Raw genomic sequence first — 15,877 nt, 5'->3', positions numbered from 1 at the left:
CTGGCATCAAAAAGCGCCTGGGACGCCAGGGCACTGAGCGGGCGCCGACCGGCAGGGCAACCCTGGTCCCAGGGGCCTACGGAGGCTCCTTCTCTCCAGTTTAGGGCCATCTACACCCGCACCCCGCTAAGGACGCGGGCACCCCACACGGGCTGCCAGCTGAGCGCAAAGGCACTCGGACTAGGGGTGGTGCCTCTGGGGAGGTCCCTGTTTTCCTCGGGCATGGAGGAGGAGGTGCTACTGAAGCCTAAGTCTATCCTTCTTCCTCAGCAGCAGCTGACACTGATGGTGGAAGAGGCGTGGCATGGAATCGTGAAGCAAGACACATCGCAAAGAGGATCCGCATCGGGCTGGAAAATGGGAGGTGAGCAAGGTACTCTGGCCAAAGGGACTCGCCTCTGACTATAACTCTGGTGACACAAGAGTATCTTGTTTCACAGACACTACCTTAGGTCTCTCTTTTAATATGTTACCCACATACCCTCACCTACCTCAGGATTTCTCTCCAAAATGGTCATGGTCTCCCCTATGGGTTACCCTAAGTTTTTTCATGCATCATGTCAGCTCTGTTCCACCCAATCACCTCAGCTTTTCCCTCCTACAGTCTTCATTTTTATCCCCTAGAGACTAACTCACTTTTTTCCCCTATAAAATGTCACTTGTGTCCTCTTGTTTACCTCAGATTTTTCCTCCAGAGTTTTTGCTTCCTTCCCAATAGACCTGTTCAGCTTTTTCCTCCAAAATATCACTTCTCTGCTCTGAAGTCACCTCAGTTTCCCCTCCATAATCTTCATTCTCTGTAAAAGAGAAAAGAACACCCACAACATCCTACAAAATAAATTTAATAAATATGGGTAAATACTTTCTATTTTAACAAAAAATAAAATTTCCCACAATCTAAATTATAATTGCAAGGAGGCTTCTAAAGCCATAAATGCTATTTACAGCAACGATTTAAAACCTCGACCCACCCCTGCAGACAACTAAGACCCCTGCAAATCCCTACAGGCATCTACGGACCCCTGCAGCTGCCTGCAAACACATACAGACCCCTACAGAGCTCCCCAGTCCCCTTCAGACCCCTCCAGATATTTAACAGACCCCTGCACACATCTATAGACCCCTCCAGAGCCTTAAATGATGCCTGCACACACCTGCGGACCCCTAACAGAAACCTCCAGACACCTACTGAATGCTACAGAAACTTGCAAACCCCTACAGAAACCTACAGACCACTCCAGTCTCCTAGAGAGCTCTAGGGACCCCACCCAACCTGTCAATAGACCCCTGCAGACTCCTACATATCTTTAAGAGGCCCCTGCAGACCTCTAAAGACCTCTACAGACACCTCGAGACCTTTGCAAGGCACTTCAAGACCTTTACAGCCTTTTGAGACACCTGCAGCACCACAGACACCTCTAAAAACCCCTAACGACCTCCAGACACCCAGAGAACTCCAGAGACTTCCAGGGAGCCCTCCAGACCCCCGCACAGCTCTGCAGACTCAGAAAAGCCTCCAGACCTTTTAGAAGACCCCTGCAGACATCTGCAGACCGGGACAGACTTCTACAGCTGCTTGCACACGCCTGCAGACACGGACAGGCTCCTCATGGCCTGCAAGCTCACACCACGTGCTCGCACACAGCTTCTCCCAAGCACGGCAGAGGGGGAGCGCGGAGCGAGCGGCGGCGGCGGGGGGGGGGGCGCGGAGCGAGCGGCGGCGGCGGCGGAGGGGGGGGGGGCGGGGAGCGAGCGGCGGCGGAGCGGAGGGGGGGGGGGCGCGGAGCGAGCGGCGGCGGAGGGGGGGGGGGGGGCGGAGCGAGCGGCGGCGGCGGCGGGGGGGGGGGGGCGCGGAGCGAGCGGCGGCGGCGGCGGAGGGGGGGGGGGGCGCGGAGCGAGCGGCGGCGGCGGCGAAGGGGGGGGGGCGCGGAGCGAGCGGCGGCGGCGGAGCGGGGGGGGGGCGCGGAGCGAGCGGCGGCGGCGGCGGAGGGGGCGCGGAGCGAGCGGCGGCGGCGGCGGAGGGGGCGCGGAGCGAGCGGCGGCGGCGGCGGAGGGGGCGCGGAGCGAGCGGCGGCGGCGGCGGAGGGGGCGCGGAGCGACCGGCGGCGGCGGCGGAGGGGGCGCGGAGCGACCGGCGGCGGCGGCGGAGGGGGCGCGGAGCGACCGGCGGCGGCGGCGGAGGGGGCGCGGAGCGACCGGCGGCGGCGGCGGCGCGGAGCGAGCGGCGGCGGCGGGGGGGGGGGGCGCGGAGCGAGCGGCCGCGGCGGCGGAGGGGGGGGGGGGGCGCGGAGCGAGCGGCGGCGGCGGCGGAGGGGGGGGGCGCGGAGCGAGCGGCCGCGGCGGCGGAGGGGGGGCTTAGGGCGGCCTCGTTGTCCCGCCGCCGCCCGCCGTCTTCAAAGGCCCCCCGGCCTTTGCAACCCTCCACCATGCACCCGGTGCTCACCCGTGCACACTCACCTGGGATGTCGGGCAGGGCTGGGCTCCTCCTGCAGTGCTTATAAAGGGCACTGAGCAGGGAGGGCAAAGTGGCCACAGCTGGGGTGGGAGGAGACTTCAATTGACTTCAGGTGCTGCGGGGGTAGAAGAAGGAGTGCAAAACAAACAAATGGCACCAAATCTGACCAGGGAGAGATTTGGCTAAAAGCCAGGTGAGAAATCGAACAAATCAAACCCCGAAGTCTCATCGAGAGAGCATCCAACCAGACTGGCGCATGGGAGATGTTTTCCAGCTAGGGTGGGACATGGGAGATCTCCTTAGAATCATGGAATCAAGCAGGCTGGAAGAGAGCTCCTGTTGCAGAATGGCTAAAGGAAAATGGACATGACTTAGAGGTGGGCAAGCAGGATGAGTATATGGAACTAAATTAAGGCTGTGTTAGGCCACACTGAAACAAAGGCCACATTGAAGAAACAAAGACATATTGAATAAACAAAGGCAGCATTTAATATAGCTAGCTAGGGAGGCGCTGTCCTTGATGAGTCGGCGGACAACTCAAGCAGAGCAGGATACAGCTAACTCTGAATAAAATAAGAAGTAGTTTCTGCTTGCAGCTGCACGTAGCAAGTAGGTGCACCATGCAAATGGGGTATTTAGAGATTCAGCCATTTAGCTCTTTACATGTATGCATATATTATCTGTAACACATATAAGTGCGCGTCTACTAAATAAAGTTGTCACTCGCTTTTGATCCACATTGGATTGTGCGGTGTCCTTACATATTTGAGATTAGCCCTTCTCCGCGAGATCTGCCTCACCGCAGATTGGCGCCCGGAACAGGGACCCCTGGGGCCAGACATACCCACCCTGATTACAGGGGGGTTCCCTCCAACCTCCCGCCGGGCACCGCGACGCACGGCCCCGCTTACAGGGCGGCCGCTCTCGCCTCGGCACTCCCAAAAACGCCTACGGAGCCACGGGCTCCGGACTGCGCCCAACTTACGGGACGGCCCACCTGCCTGCAGCACAGCAACACCTCTTCAGGAGCCCAGGGAGCCACCTCCACCCTCTAAGGGCCCAGGAACGTGCGCTCCACTCAGCTGCCCAAAACAGCCTCCTAGGACCTGCTCACCGGGACCTCGGGCCGCTCCTGGCGACACACAGGGACACAAGGCTCCACAGCTCATCACACAGGCCCCGACTACAGGGCCCTTCAGATGCCACCTTGACAACAGGACAGGCTGCCACAGAGGCACACACCCAGGCCCTCAACAACAGGGCCTACGCTCTGTCCCTACAGGACAAGGAGGGGCAAGCTGAGCTCCCACTCCGCTCGGGCACTCCGAGGAGACTCCCCTGTTACTGCCCAGAGCCCCTCTTTCCCTCCTGGGAAGCCTAAGCTAAGCTACAGCACTTTTCACAGCAACCTACACCACAAGCACGCTCAGGCACACAAGCACACACACACAGAGGCAAGGGAGGGGGCCATACGCACATCTCTTCCCAGGAGAGGGAGCAAGCTCTGGGCAGCCACCGATGGGACAGTCATCCTTACCCCGCAGCAGGAGAGAAGAGGGTCAGACTTGGCCGCACCAGACTCTGCCGAGCTCAGGGAAGCCTCGGGACACCAAAGGCCCTCAGGGGCGGCCAAAGGACAAAAGCCGCGACACGCCCCGAGTACAGGGGGTCACGCTGCACAGGCAGCCCACAGCTGACAAGCTGCCGGGGCTGCGGAAAGGACCCCCGCTTACAGGGGGGGCTCGGGGACCAGGTTGATCCCTTTCCCCAACGGGCGTGGAGACACCGCCTCGCGCCTTCCTTACAGGGCAGCCGGGCTCCGGGCAGCCAAAGGACCAAACCGCCAAAAGGCAAACGACGGCACAAGCAAAGACCGAGTCCTACTTACGTGGAGGTTGTCCGGCGCAAAGCCACACAGGCCACACTCGAGGTGACGGCAAAGCTCTCGACTTACCACACCTTCGGTCAGGAGCGGCTCCCTTTGCCCAGAGCGCCTCGCCCGTCTCCTCTTCTCCAGACCGACGGCCCGCCTCTTCTCAACGTCCTTTACCTCGCCGTTCTCTGTCGTGCCTCTTCCGCTGTCGGCTCCAGCAACCGCCGAGCAAGGGCAGGCTTAGGCCTCACTGGCGCCTCCCCCTCCGCACACGTGGGAAACGGGCACCTCCCCAGGGGCACCACCCGGCCAGCTTTCCACCCGCAGGCAGCCCCAGCGCCGCAAAGCCCTCCCACTTTGCCTTGTCTCACCCAAGCGGCGCACGGCACGCTCCCGGTCAGGACTGGAGACGGGCTGCGAGGCGGGAACCCCGCACAAATCCAGCTGGGCACGCAAAGCAGCCGCCGCGGAGGCTACACGATCCTGCTTACGGCGCGCTGCACTCGCTGCTGGCATCAAAAAGCGCCTGGGACGCCAGGGCACTGAGCGGGCGCCGACCGGCAGGGCAACCCTGGTCCCAGGGGCCTACGGAGGCTCCTTCTCTCCAGTTTAGGGCCATCTACACCCGCACCCCGCTAAGGACGCGGGCACCCCACACGGGCTGCTAGCTGAGCGCAAAGGCACTCGGACCGGGGACCGCTTACGGGTGGGTCGATGCCGGGGAGTCGAGAGCGTGGCCTAGCCCCGCAGCTACAGGAAGCAGACTCAGGAGCCAGGCAGCGGGCTTTCGCAGCCAAAGACCTGGGTCATGGCGGGAGACTCCACCAACACTAAGCCTGGGGCCGAGGAGTACACGCTGAGATAAACAAACCTGACGCCATCCCTCTGAAAGCCTGGGGCCAGACATACCCACCCTGATTACAGGGGGGTTCCCTCCAACCTCCCGCCGGGCACCGCGACGCACGGCCCCGCTTACAGGGCGGCCGCTCTCGCCTCGGCACTCCCAAAAACGCCTACGGAGCCACGGGCTCCGGACTGCGCCCAACTTACGGGACGGCCCACCTGCCTGCAGCACAGCAACACCTCTTCAGGAGCCCAGGGAGCCACCTCCACCCTCTAAGGGCCCAGGAACGTGCGCTCCACTCAGCTGCCCAAAACAGCCTCCTAGGACCTGCTCACCGGGACCTCGGGCCGCTCCTGGCGACACACAGGGACACAAGGCTCCACAGCTCATCACACAGGCCCCGACTACAGGGCCCTTCAGATGCCACCTTGACAACAGGACAGGCTGCCACAGAGGCACACACCCAGGCCCTCAACAACAGGGCCTACGCTCTGTCCCTACAGGACAAGGAGGGGCAAGCTGAGCTCCCACTCCGCTCGGGCACTCCGAGGAGACTCCCCTGTTACTGCCCAGAGCCCCTCTTTCCCTCCTGGGAAGCCTAAGCTAAGCTACAGCACTTTTCACAGCAACCTACACCACAAGCACGCTCAGGCACACAAGCACACACACACACAGAGGCAAGGGAGGGGGCCATACGCACATCTCTTCCCAGGAGAGGGAGCAAGCTCTGGGCAGCCACCGATGGGACAGTCATCCTTACCCCGCAGCAGGAGAGAAGAGGGTCAGACTTGGCCGCACCAGACTCTGCCGAGCTCAGGGAAGCCTCGGGACACCAAAGGCCCTCAGGGGCGGCCAAAGGACAAAAGCCGCGACACGCCCCGAGTACAGGGGGTCACGCTGCACAGGCAGCCCACAGCTGACAAGCTGCCGGGGCTGCGGAAAGGACCGACCCCGCTTACAGGGGGGGCTCGGGGACCAGGTTGATCCCTTTCCCCAACGGGCGTGGAGACACCGCCTCGCGCCTTCCTTACAGGGCAGCCGGGCTCCGGGCAGCCAAAGGACCAAACCGCCAAAAGGCAAACGACGGCACAAGCAAAGACCGAGTCCTACTTACGTGGAGGTTGTCCAGCGCAAAGCCACACAGGCCACACTCGAGGTGACGGCAAAGCTCTCGACTTACCACACCTTCGGTCAGGAGCGGCTCCCTTTGCCCAGAGCGCCTCGCCCGTCTCCTCTTCTCCAGACCGACGGCCCGCCTCTTCTCAACGTCCTTTACCTCGCCGTTCTCTGTCGTGCCTCTTCCGCTGTCGGCTCCAGCAACCGCCGAGCAAGGGCAGGCTTAGGCCTCACTGGCGCCTCCCCCTCCGCACACGTGGGAAATGGGCACCTCCCCAGGGGCACCACCCGGCCAGCTTCCCACCCGCAGGCAGCCCCAGCGCCGCAAAGCCCTCCCACTTTGCCTTGTCTCACCCAAGCGGCGCACGGCACGCTCCCGGTCAGGACTGGAGACGGGCTGCGAGGCGGGAACCCCGCACAAATCCAGCTGGGCACGCAAAGCAGCCGCCGCGGAGGCTACACGATCCTGCTTACGGCGCGCTGCACTCGCTGCTGGCATCAAAAAGCGCCTGGGACGCCAGGGCACTGAGCGGGCGCCGACCGGCAGGGCAACCCTGGTCCCAGGGGCCTACGGAGGCTCCTTCTCTCCAGTTTAGGGCCATCTACACCCGCACCCCGCTAAGGACGCGGGCACCCCACACGGGCTGCCAGCTGAGCGCAAAGGCACTCGGACTAGGGGTGGTGCCTCTGGGGAGGTCCCTGTTTTCCTCGGGCATGGAGGAGGAGGTGCTACTGAAGCCTAAGTCTATCCTTCTTCCTCAGCAGCAGCTGACACTGATGGTGGAAGAGGCGTGGCATGGAATCGTGAAGCAAGACACATCGCAAAGAGGATCCGCATCGGGCTGGAAAATGGGAGGTGAGCAAGGTACTCTGGCCAAAGGGACTCGCCTCTGACTATAACTCTGGTGACACAAGAGTATCTTGTTTCACAGACACTACCTTAGGTCTCTCTTTTAATATGTTACCCACATACCCTCACCTACCTCAGGATTTCTCTCCAAAATGGTCATGGTCTCCCCTATGGGTTACCCTAAGTTTTTTCATGCATCATGTCAGCTCTGTTCCACCCAATCACCTCAGCTTTTCCCTCCTACAGTCTTCATTTTTATCCCCTAGAGACTAACTCACTTTTTTCCCCTATAAAATGTCACTTGTGTCCTCTTGTTTACCTCAGATTTTTCCTCCAGAGTTTTTGCTTCCTTCCCAATAGACCTGTTCAGCTTTTTCCTCCAAAATATCACTTCTCTGCTCTGAAGTCACCTCAGTTTCCCCTCCATAATCTTCATTCTCTGTAAAAGAGAAAAGAACACCCACAACATCCTACAAAATAAATTTAATAAATATGGGTAAATACTTTCTATTTTAACAAAAAATAAAATTTCCCACAATCTAAATTATAATTGCAAGGAGGCTTCTAAAGCCATAAATGCTATTTACAGCAACGATTTAAAACCTCGACCCACCCCTGCAGACAACTAAGACCCCTGCAAATCCCTACAGGCATCTACGGACCCCTGCAGCTGCCTGCAAACACATACAGACCCCTACAGAGCTCCCCAGTCCCCTTCAGACCCCTCCAGATATTTAACAGACCCCTGCACACATCTATAGACCCCTCCAGAGCCTTAAATGATGCCTGCACACACCTGTGGACCCCTAACAGAAACCTCCAGACACCTACTGAATGCTACAGAAACTTGTAAACCCCTACAGAAACCTACAGACCACTCCAGTCTCCTAGAGAGCTCTAGGGACCCCACCCAACCTGTCAATAGACCCCTGCAGACTCCTACATATCTTTAAGAGGCCCCTGCAGACCTCTAAAGACCTCTACAGACACCTCGAGACCTTTGCAAGGCACTTCAAGACCTTTACAGCCTTTTGAGACACCTGCAGCACCACAGACACCTCTAAAAACCCCTAACGACCTCCAGACACCCAGAGAACTCCAGAGACTTCCAGGGAGCCCTCCAGACCCCCGCACAGCTCTGCAGACTCAGAAAAGCCTCCAGACCTTTTAGAAGACCCCTGCAGACATCTGCAGACCGGGACAGACTTCTACAGCTGCTTGCACACGCCTGCAGACACGGACAGGCTCCTCATGGCCTGCAAGCTCACACCACGTGCTCGCACACAGCTTCTCCCAAGCACGGCAGAGGGGGAGCGCGGAGCGAGCGGCGGCGGGGGGGGGGGGGCGCGGAGCGAGCGGCGGCGGCGGCGGAGGGGGGGGGGGCGCGGAGCGAGCGGCGGCGGAGCGGAGGGGGGGGGGGCGCGGAGCGAGCGGCGGCGGCGGAGGGGGGGGGGGCGCGGAGCGAGCGGCGGCGGAGCGGGGGGGGGGGGGCGCGGAGCGAGCGGCGGCGGCGGCGGAGGGGGGGGGGCGCGGAGCGAGCGGCGGCGGCGGCGGAGGGGGGGGGCGCGGAGCGAGCGGCGGCGGCGGCGGAGGGGGGGCGCGGAGCGAGCGGCGGCGGCGGCGGAGGGGGCGCGGAGCGAGCGGCGGCGGCGGCGGAGGGGGGCGCGGAGCGAGCGGCGGCGGCGGCGGAGGGGGCGCGGAGCGAGCGGCGGCGGCGGCGGAGGGGGGCGCGGAGCGAGCGGCGGCGGCGGCGGAGGGGGGGGGGGGCGCGGAGCGAGCGGCCGCGGCGGAGGGGGGGGGGGGCGCGGAGCGAGCGGCCGCGGCGGAGGGGGGGGGGGGCGCGGAGCGAGCGGCCGCGGCGGAGGGGGGGGGGGGGCGCGGAGCGCGCGGCCGCGGCGGAGGGGGGGGGGGGGCGCGGAGCGAGCGGCCGCGGCGGAGGGGGGGGGGGGGGCGCGGAGCGAGCGGCGGCGGCGGAGGGGGGGGGGGGCGGCCTCGTTGTCCCGCCGCCGCCCGCCGTCTTCAAAGGCCCCCCGGCCTTTGCAACCCTCCACCATGCACCCGGTGCTCACCCGTGCACACTCACCTGGGATGTCGGGCAGGGCTGGGCTCCTCCTGCAGTGCTTATAAAGGGCACTGAGCAGGGAGGGCAAAGTGGCCACAGCTGGGGTGGGAGGAGACTTCAATTGACTTCAGGTGCTGCGGGGGTAGAAGAAGGAGTGCAAAACAAACAAATGGCACCAAATCTGACCAGGGAGAGATTTGGCTAAAAGCCAGGTGAGAAATCGAACAAATCAAACCCCGAAGTCTCATCGAGAGAGCATCCAACCAGACTGGCGCATGGGAGATGTTTTCCAGCTAGGGTGGGACATGGGAGATCTCCTTAGAATCATGGAATCAAGCAGGCTGGAAGAGAGCTCCTGTTGCAGAATGGCTAAAGGAAAATGGACATGACTTAGAGGTGGGCAAGCAGGATGAGTATACGGAACTAAATTAAGGCTGTGTTAGGCCACACTGAAACAAAGGCCACATTGAAGAAACAAAGACATATTGAATAAACAAAGGCAGCATTTAATATAGCTAGCTAGGGAGGCGCTGTCCTTGATGAGTCGGCGGACAACTCAAGCAGAGCAGGATACAGCTAACTCTGAATAAGATAAGAAGTAGTTTGCTGCTTGCAGCTGCACGTAGCAAGTAGGTGCACCATGCAAATGGGGTATTTAGAGATTCAGCCATTTAGCTCTTTACATGTATGCATATATTATCTGTAACACATATAAGTGCACGTCTACTAAATAAAGTTGTCACTCGCTTTTGATCCACATTGGATTGTGCGGTGTCCTTACATATTTGAGATTAGCCCTTCTCCGCGAGATCTGCCTCACCGTAGATTGGCGCCCGGAACAGGGACCCCTGGGGCCAGACATACCCACCCTGATTACAGGGGGGTTCCCTCCAACCTCCCGCCGGGCACCGCGACGCACGGCCCCACTTACAGGGCGGCCGCTCTCGCCTCGGCACTCCCAAAAACGCCTACGGAGCCACGGGCTCCGGACTGCGCCCAACTTACGGGACGGCCCACCTGCCTGCAGCACAGCAACACCTCTTCAGGAGCCCAGGGAGCCACCTCCACCCTCTAAGGGCCCAGGAACGTGCGCTCCACTCAGCTGCCCAAAACAGCCTCCTAGGACCTGCTCACCGGGACCTCGGGCCGCTCCTGGCGACACACAGGGACACAAGGCTCCACAGCTCATCACACAGGCCCCGACTACAGGGCCCTTCAGATGCCACCTTGACACCAGGACAGGCTGCCACCGAGGCACACACCCAGGCCCTCAACAACAGGGCCTACGCTCTGTCCCTACAGGACAAGGAGGGGCAAGCTGAGCTCCCACTCCGCTCGGGCACTCCGAGGAGACTCCCCTGTTACTGCCCAGAGCCCCTCTTTCCCTCCTGGGAAGCCTAAGCTAAGCTACAGCACTTTTCACAGCAACCTACACCACAAGCACGCTCAGGCACACAAGCACACACACACAGAGGCAAGGGAGGGGGCCATACGCACATCTCTTCCCAGGAGAGGGAGCAAGCTCTGGGCAGCCACCGATGGGACAGTCATCCTTACCCCGCAGCAGGAGAGAAGAGGGTCAGACTTGGCCGCACCAGACTCTGCCGAGCTCAGGGAAGCCTCGGGACACCAAAGGCCCTCAGGGGCGGCCAAAGGACAAAAGCCGCGACACGCCCCGAGTACAGGGGGTCACGCTGCACAGGCAGCCCACAGCTGACAAGCTGCCGGGGCTGCGGAAAGGACCCCCCGCTTACAGGGGGGGCTCGGGGACCAGGTTGATCCCTTTCCCCAACGGGCGTGGAGACACCGCCTCGCGCCTTCCTTACAGGGCAGCCGGGCTCCGGGCAGCCAAAGGACCAAACCGCCAAAAGGCAAACGACGGCACAAGCAAAGACCGAGTCCTACTTACGTGGAGGTTGTCCAGCGCAAAGCCACACAGGCCACACTCGAGGTGACGGCAAAGCTCTCGACTTACCACACCTTCGGTCAGGAGCGGCTCCCTTTGCCCAGAGCGCCTCGCCCGTCTCCTCTTCTCCAGACCGACGGCCCGCCTCTTCTCAACGTCCTTTACCTCGCCGTTCTCTGTCGTGCCTCTTCCGCTGTCGGCTCCAGCAACCGCCGAGCAAGGGCAGGCTTAGGCCTCACTGGCGCCTCCCCCTCCGCACACGTGGGAAACGGGCACCTCCCCAGGGGCACCACCCGGCCAGCTTCCCACCCGCAGGCAGCCCCAGCGCCGCAAAGCCCTCCCACTTTGCCTTGTCTCACCCAAGCGGCGCACGGCACACTCCCGGTCAGGACTGGAGACGGGCTGCGAGGCGGGAACCCCGCACAAATCCAGCTGGGCACGCAAAGCAGCCGCCGCGGAGGCTACACGATCCTGCTTACGGCGCGCTGCACTCGCTGCTGGCATCAAAAAGCGCCTGGGACGCCAGGGCACTGAGCGGGCGCCGACCGGCAGGGCAACCCTGGTCCCAGGGGCCTACGGAGGCTCCTTCTCTCCAGTTTAGGGCCATCTACACCCGCACCCCGCTAAGGACGCGGGCACCCCACACGGGCTGCTAGCTGAGCGCAAAGGCACTCGGACCGGGGACCGCTTACGGGTGGGTCGATGCCGGGGAGTCGAGAGCGTGGCCTAGCCCCGCAGCTACAGGAAGCAGACTCAGGAGCCAGGCAGCGGGCTTTCGCAGCCAAAGACCTGGGTCATGGCGGGAGACTCCACCAACACTAAGCCTGGGGCCGAGGAGTACACGCCGAGATAAACAAACCTGACGCCATCCCTCTGAAAGCCTGGGGCCAGACATACCCACCCTGATTACAGGGGGGTTCCCTCCAACCTCCCGCCGGGCACCGCGACGCACGGCCCCACTTACAGGGCGGCCGCTCTCGCCTCGGCACTCCCAAAAACGCCTACGGAGCCACGGGCTCCGGACTGCGCCCAACTTACGGGACGGCCCACCTGCCTGCAGCACAGCAACACCTCTTCAGGAGCCCAGGGAGCCACCTCCACCCTCTAAGGGCCCAGGAACGTGCGCTCCACTCAGCTGCCCAAAACAGCCTCCTAGGACCTGCTCACCGGGACCTCGGGCCGCTCCTGGCGACACACAGGGACACAAGGCTCCACAGCTCATCACACAGGCCCCGACTACAGGGCCCTTCAGATGCCACCTTGACACCAGGACAGGCTGCCACGGAGGCACACACCCAGGCCCTCAACAACAGGGCCTACGCTCTGTCCCTACAGGACAAGGAGGGGCAAGCTGAGCTCCCACTCCGCTCGGGCACTCCGAGGAGACTCCCCTGTTACTGCCCAGAGCCCCTCTTTCCCTCCTGGGAAGCCTAAGCTAAGCTACAGCACTTTTCACAGCAACCTACACCACAAGCACGCTCAGGCACACAAGCACACACACACAGAGGCAAGGGAGGGGGCCATACGCACATCTCTTCCCAGGAGAGGGAGCAAGCTCTGGGCAGCCACCGATGGGACAGTCATCCTTACCCCGCAGCAGGAGAGAAGAGGGTCAGACTTGGCCGCACCAGACTCTGCCGAGCTCAGGGAAGCCTCGGGACACCAAAGGCCCTCAGGGGCGGCCAAAGGACAAAAGCCGCGACACGCCCCGAGTACAGGGGGTCACGCTGCACAGGCAGCCCACAGCTGACAAGCTGCCGGGGCTGCGGAAAGGACCCCCGCTTACAGGGGGGGCTCGGGGACCAGGTTGATCCCTTTCCCCAACGGGCGTGGAGACACCGCCTCGCGCCTTCCTTACAGGGCAGCCGGGCTCCGGGCAGCCAAAGGACCAAACCGCCAAAAGGCAAACGACGGCACAAGCAAAGACCGAGTCCTACTTACGTGGAGGTTGTCCGGCGCAAAGCCACACAGGCCACACTCGAGGTGACGGCAAAGCTCTCGACTTACCACACCTTCGGTCAGGAGCGGCTCCCTTTGCCCAGAGCGCCTCGCCCGTCTCCTCTTCTCCAGACCGACGGCCCGCCTCTTCTCAACGTCCTTTACCTCGCCGTTCTCTGTCGTGCCTCTTCCGCTGTCGGCTCCAGCAACCGCCGAGCAAGGGCAGGCTTAGGCCTCACTGGCGCCTCCCCCTCCGCACACGTGGGAAACGGGCACCTCCCCAGGGGCACCACCCGGCCAGCTTCCCACCCGCAGGCAGCCCCAGCGCCGCAAAGCCCTCCCACTTTGCCTTGTCTCACCCAAGCGGCGCACGGCACACTCCCGGTCAGGACTGGAGACGGGCTGCGAGGCGGGAACCCCGCACAAATCCAGCTGGGCACGCAAAGCAGCCGCCGCGGAGGCTACACGATCCTGCTTACGGCGCGCTGCACTCGCTGCTGGCATCAAAAAGCGCCTGGGACGCCAGGGCACTGAGCGGGCGCCGACCGGCAGGGCAACCCTGGTCCCAGGGGCCTACGGAGGCTCCTTCTCTCCAGTTTAGGGCCATCTACACCCGCACCCCGCTAAGGACGCGGGCACCCCACACGGGCTGCTAGCTGAGCGCAAAGGCACTCGGACTAGGGGTGGTGCCTCTGGGGAGGTCCCTGTTTTCCTCGGGCATGGAGGAGGAGGTGCTACTGAAGCCTAAGTCTATCCTTCTTCCTCAGCAGCAGCTGACACTGATGGTGGAAGAGGCGTGGCATGGAATCGCGAAGCAAGACACATCGCAAAGAGGATCCGCATCGGGCTGGAAAATGGGAGGTGAGCAAGGTACTCTGGCCAAAGGGACTCGCCTCTGACTATAACTCTGGTGACACAAGAGTATCTTGTTTCACAGACACTACCTTAGGTCTCTCTTTTAATATGTTACCCACATACCCTCACCTACCTCAGGATTTCTCTCCAAAATGGTCATGGTCTCCCCTATGGGTTACCCTAAGTTTTTTCATGCATCATGTCAGCTCTGTTCCACCCAATCACCTCAGCTTTTCCCTCCTACAGTCTTCATTTTTATCCCCTAGAGACTAACTCACTTTTTCCCCTATAAAATGTCACTTGTGTCCTCTTGTTTACCTCAGATTTTTCCTCCAGAGTTTTTGCTTCCTTCCCAATAGACCTGTTCAGCTTTTTCCTCCAAAATATCACTTCTCTGCTCTGAAGTCACCTCAGTTTCCCCTCCATAATCTTCATTCTCTGTAAAAGAGAAAAGAACACCCACAACATCCTACAAAATAAATTTAATAAACATGGGTAAATACTTTCTATTTTAACAAAAAATAAAATTTCCCACAATCTAAATTATAATTGCAAGGAGGCTTCTAAAGCCATAAATGCTATTTACAGCAACGATTTAAAACCTCGACCCACCCCTGCAGACAACTAAGACCCCTGCAAATCCCTACAGGCATCTACGGACCCCTGCAGCTGCCTGCAAACACATACAGACCCCTACAGAGCTCCCCAGTCCCCTTCAGACCCCTCCAGATATTTAACAGACCCCTGCACACATCTATAGACCCCTCCAGAGCCTTAAATGATGCCTGCACACACCTGTGGACCCCTAACAGAAACCTCCAGACACCTACTGAATGCTACAGAAACTTGTAAACCCCTACAGAAACCTACAGACCACTCCAGTCTCCTAGAGAGCTCTAGGGACCCCACCCAACCTGTCAATAGACCCCTGCAGACTCCTACATATCTTTAAGAGGCCCCTGCAGACCTCTAAAGACCTCTACAGACACCTCGAGACCTTTGCAAGGCACTTCAAGACCTTTACAGCCTTTTGAGACACCTGCAGCACCACAGACACCTCTAAAAACCCCTAACGACCTCCAGACACCCAGAGAACTCCAGAGACTTCCAGGGAGCCCTCCAGACCCCCGCACAGCTCTGCAGACTCAGAAAAGCCTCCAGACCTTTTAGAAGACCCCTGCAGACATCTGCAGACCGGGACAGACTTCTACAGCTGCTTGCACACGCCTGCAGACACGGACAGGCTCCTCATGGCCTGCAAGCTCACACCACGTGCTCGCACACAGCTTCTCCCAAGCACGGCAGAGGGGGAGCGCGGAGCGAGCGGCGGCGGCGGCGGGGGGGGGGGCGCGGAGCGAGCGGCGGCGGCGGCGGAGGGGGGGGGGGCGCGGAGCGAGCGGCGGCGGCGGCGGAGGGGGGGGGGGCGCGGAGCGAGCGGCGGCGGCGGCGGGGGGGGGGGGGGGCGCGGAGCGAGCGGCGGCGGCGGCGGAGGGGGGGGGGGGCGCGGAGCGAGCGGCGGCGGCGGCGGAGGGGGGGGGGCGCGGAGCGAGCGGCGGCGGCGGCGGAGGGGGGGCGCGGAGCGAGCGGCGGCGGCGGCGGAGGGGGGGGGCGCGGAGCGAGCGGCGGCGGCGGCGGAGGGGGGGGCGCGGAGCGAGCGGCGGCGGCGGCGGAGGGGGGGCGCGGAGCGAGCGGCGGCGGCGGCGGAGGGGGGCGCGGAGCGAGCGGCCGCGGCGGAGGCGGGGGGCGCGGAGCGAGCGGCGGCGGCGGCGGAGGGGGGGGGGGGGCGCGGAGCGAGCGGCGGCGGAGGGGGGGGGGGGCGCGGAGCGAGCGGCCGCGGCGGCGGCGGCGGAGGGGGGCGCGGAGCGACGCGGCCGCGGCGGGCGGGGGGGGGGGGGGGGGGGGGGGCGCGGAGCGAGCGGCCGCGGCGGCGGAGGGGGGGGGGGGGCGCGGAGCGAGCGGCCGCGGCGGCGGAGGGGGG

The 15,877-nt window shown here is 62.4% G+C and overlaps 1 long non-coding RNA gene across 3 annotated transcripts; it reads right to left on the bottom strand.

The window, feature by feature from the left end:
- Nucleotides 1-357: 357 nt before the first annotated feature.
- On the bottom strand, nt 358-15,233 carry LOC135174045 (uncharacterized). 3 transcript variants are annotated; one of them, XR_010301690.1, is made up of 3 exons: nt 14,218-15,233; nt 7,458-7,608; nt 358-828 (listed from the first exon to the last, which is right to left on the bottom strand). It is a non-coding gene; the product is annotated as an uncharacterized LOC135174045 (long non-coding RNA). The 3 variants fall into 3 exon arrangements; XR_010301691.1 differs by having other exon boundaries at nt 358-797; XR_010301692.1 differs by having other exon boundaries at nt 7,458-7,577.
- Between the last annotated feature and the right edge of the window lie 644 nt (nt 15,234-15,877).

The sequence above is a fragment of the Pogoniulus pusillus genome, unplaced genomic scaffold (genome assembly GCF_015220805.1).
Source record: "Pogoniulus pusillus isolate bPogPus1 unplaced genomic scaffold, bPogPus1.pri scaffold_238_arrow_ctg1, whole genome shotgun sequence".
NCBI lineage: Eukaryota > Metazoa > Chordata > Aves > Piciformes > Lybiidae > Pogoniulus > Pogoniulus pusillus.
This window is presented reverse-complemented; position numbering and strand designations above follow the sequence as displayed.